The sequence below is a fragment of the Puma concolor genome, chromosome A2, assembly GCF_028749965.1.
Source record: "Puma concolor isolate L17-30 chromosome A2, mPumCon1.1.hap2, whole genome shotgun sequence".
Classification (NCBI taxonomy): Eukaryota; Metazoa; Chordata; class Mammalia; order Carnivora; family Felidae; genus Puma; species Puma concolor.
The window spans coordinates 161479435-161483572 of record NC_141668.1 but is presented as its reverse complement, the minus strand read 5'-3'; the positions used below and the strand labels follow the sequence as shown (position 1 = coordinate 161483572).

At 40.9% G+C, this 4138-nt stretch overlaps 1 pseudogene; it reads left to right on the top strand.

The window, feature by feature from the left end:
* Window positions 1–714: 714 nt before the first annotated feature.
* Window positions 715–1686, top strand: LOC112852641 (olfactory receptor 7A17-like; annotated as a pseudogene).
* The last annotated feature ends 2452 nt before the right edge of the window (window positions 1687–4138 follow it).

Genomic DNA, 4138 nt, shown 5'->3' with positions numbered 1-4138 from the left:
CCTTTTTCTCTTTTGTGCTTTAATTCCTGCTCTTAAGTTTTAAATTTACAAATAAAGAGTGAACCAGTGAAACTCTAGTCCCTCACCCCAGTAAAAGCGGACCCCAAGGTCCATGTGCGCTCTCTGTCTCTCTGTGACTTCACTGTGTGGCCCTAGGAACTATGAGCAGTAATTTTTTTTTTTCAGAGTTTCCTGATGGTTATTGCAGAGGGTGTCTTGCAACCATCATAAGAATGACAAGGGCTGGTCCAGTCACAACGTTGGTAAATGATATGCTGAGACTGGCACAAAACAAACATGTATCCATATTTATAGTATCATATGGAGTATTTCACTGCCCTAAAAACCCTTTGTGCTCTGCCTCTTAACCCCTCTCGCTCCCACTGCACCCTTTGGCCACGTTGATATCTGTTATTCCTTTTCCGTAGTTTTGCCTTTTCTACAATTTCATGTTTTTGGAATCATACAGTGTGAAGCTTTTTCAGATAAACTTCTTCCACTTAATAATATGCACTGAAGTTTCCTCTATGTCTTTTCATGGCTTGATGGTGTGTTTCTTCCAAGTACAGAATAACATTCCATTGTCTGGGTACATGACAGCTTATTTATCCATTCACCTACTTAAGGCCACCTTGGTTCCCTCTGTTACTTTCTTGACTACTGTTTGTGGCTAAATTTGAAAGGCTCTTCTTTCTATTTCTGTAGCTTATTTTCATGGAACAAGAAAACCAAACCTGAATTTCTGAATTTAGTCCCCTCCTGGGACTGTCAGATGAGCGGGGACTGCAGTCACTGCTCTTTTGGCTGTTCCTGTCCATGTACCTGGTCACCTTCACTGGGAACCTGCTCATGATCCTGACCATTATCACAGACTCCCGCCTCCACACACCCATGTACTTCTTCCTCTCCAACCTGTCCTTTTGAGACATCTGTTTCACCTCCACCACCATCCCAAAGATGCTGCTGAACATCCAGACGCAGAGCAAAGTGATCACCTATGAAGGCTGTCTCAGCCAGATGTACTTTTTCGTGCTTTTTGGAGTATTAGATAACATACTCTTGACAGTGATGGCCTATGACCGGTTTGTGGCCATCTGTCACCCACTGCACTACATGGTCATCATGAACCCCAAGTTCTGTGGCATCCTACTCCTGGGATCCTAGGTGTTGAGTGTTCTTGACTCTCCATTACATGACTTACTGATTTTGCGACTCTCCTTTTGCACAGATCTGGAAATCCTTCACTTTTTCTGTGAACTTAAGCAGGTGATCCAACTTGCTTGCTCTGATACGTTCCTCAATGTCCTGGTGACCTATCTCACAAGTGGACTTCTGGGTGTTGTTCCAATCGCTGGTATCCTGTATTCTTACTCTAAGATTGTAGCCTCCATTTTGAGAATTTCATCAACAAGTGGCAAGTAGAAAGCATTTTCCACGTGTGGGTCTCACCTCTCAGTGGTCTCTTTGTTCTATGCTACAGGCCTTGGGGTGTATCTGAGTTCTGCTGCTGCACAAAACTCCAGGACAAGTGCCATAGCCTCAGTCATGTGCACGGTGGTGACGCCCATGCTGAACCCCTTCATCTATGGCCTGAGGAACAGAGACATCAAACAAGCCCTGAGAAAGCTCTTTGGCAGAGGGACATTCTCTGCATGTAGGATTCTTTGCTTTAAGATAAAGACTTGAGCAACAGGGCTCAAAACCCTGGAATATGTAGATCATGATGTTTGTATCAGTTCATAGAATGATAGTCTGCAGTTTATCTTTCCACAGTACTTGGGTTCTTTAACTTTTCTTTCATAATCAGCAACTATTTCTTCTGCATTTCTTTATAAAATTTTAGATCTCTCATTAAATTCCATTGCATGGATTTTCAGCAGCAAATAAATAATATAGGAAATTGAATACTTATAATGTGATAGAAAGACCCAGAGGAATAAATGTGGAATCTGTCCTCTCTGAGATGAAAGCAGCTATTCATTAGAGTATTCTGCTTTGGGAGAAAAATCATTTAAGTTATCAGAGAGTATACACCAGTTTTTGAGGTTTATGTCAGTCTATCCTGGAAAGAGATCACATCTGCATCAGCAGAGGCCTGGAACCCCGTGTGATGACATTCACAATACTCCGCATTCACTATGCAGTATCTAATTTTCCCTTGCACAGTCCAAAACATCCATGAAGTGTGTAGGTAATAGAAATTACAACTCCTGGTTTTTCAGGCATCAATGGTATCACTCTTGGTGATTATCCCAGGGATGCGTTATGGCTTTTCTTTTAGTATTTTGGCAGGTAGCAGCAACACTGTCTGGCGATTTCCCTCAGCACCTCCTACCGTAATAGCCCTTTTACAGATCACAAAAGCAGTATGGATATTCTGCCTATTTCCAGCCAAATTTTTGTAGCAAGCATCTCAGAAATCAGGTACTAATAGCAGGATATGATTATGGACCTAACCCGTGCTTTATGAGACAGAGTAAGACAGATGTCTCATCATCACCTGCTCCCGGAAGCCACCACTTTGGTTTGTAAAAGTTCACAGGTCCTTTTGCACACTAGTATTCAAATAAATGTTTAGGGAGCTCTCGCTCAAAAGCAAAGAGAAAACAAAAGAGGAGAAGTAAGAAGAGAGAAGAAAATAAGAAAAATTGGATAAAGAAGAGAGCTTGCTTGTAGCATTTGCCAATTTCCATGGTATAATTACCCTCATCTTGCCCAGTTTCAAGCTACCAATTTTAGTTCAGACCACAGTCCTCATGAACCATCATAAGCTGGCTAGCAATATCACTTCCAAGCTTTTGGGTTGGGTTTGGAGGAAAACGTAAAGCATTTGTTGTCATTTTAAAGTCTTCACTCTGGGGCAACTGGTTCCATCAATTGAGGATCTGAGTCAGTAAAGTGTCTCAGATCTGAGGATCAAGTAGACATTATGACTCTTCATTGCGATGATTGAGGTCAAGTTTTCTTCATGAGAACTGGAGGGCTTCTAAATTTTTAATTTTTTTGGACTACTCAAATTGGATGAATTCTTATTGAGCTGCCCATCATTTTTGTTTCATGAAGACACCATGATGAATTTGCCATTTACAGAAATCCCCGTAGCTTAACCAATTTGGATGAGAATGGTTAGCTCTTACATGCACTATGAATACCATACCTTAGATGGTTTGGGACTGCTGACATGGCCTCTGGCAGTTCAGAAAGGGCTGAACACAGGAGAAGGGATTTTATATTCAGCATGTCCATGGTAAGTCTGTCATGCGGGGCAGAAGCTCTGTAGAGCTTGTCAAGGAAGACATTACAGCCCTCAGCAAGGTATTTCTCAATGACCTTACGAATTTTATGTTCTCTGAACCCTTATTTTGGGTACACTTTGTGGTTGACGTATTGAATCACACAAGATAAACCCATCACATCACCCTTGTCTCCCTGTACTTTGGATTCCTTCCTCGACATCATATTAACCTATTTATGGCACTGAAATTCTTTTAGAGCATGTCACTATTTTTTTTCTCATGGTAAAATACATATAAAATTTATTATTTCAAACATTTTGAAATATATTTATGTGGCATTAAGTACTTTCTCACCATTGTGCAATCACCACCTCTATCCATCTCCAGAACTTTCTCATGGTCTCAGACCTAACCTTTGTCCCTATGAAATATTAACTCCCCATTGTCCCTCTACCCAGTCCTTGTCTCCCACCATCTTAAATTCTCTCTCTAAAGCTGAGTACTTTAGTACCTCATATAGATGTAATTGTATAATATCAGTCCTTTTGTGTCTGGCTACATTCACTTAGCATTGTGTTTGCACAGTTCATCCATGTTGTAGCCTGTGTCAGAATTCCATTCATTTTAAAGGCCGAATGATGTTCCACTCTATGTGCTCACCCCGCTTTGTTCATTCATGAGTTTGTTGATGGACATTCAGGTTGTCTCTGCATTTTGGCTACTGTAAGTAGAGCCATATGAACAGCAGTGTACAAAAATATTTTCTAGTCACTGCTTTACCTTTTTCTTGAGGCATATAAGTGGATATATAACCAGATGTGAAACTACTGGCTCAAGTAATATTTCTACATTTATATTTTGACGAACTGGCACACTGTTTCCTCCAGCAGCTGTGCCACATT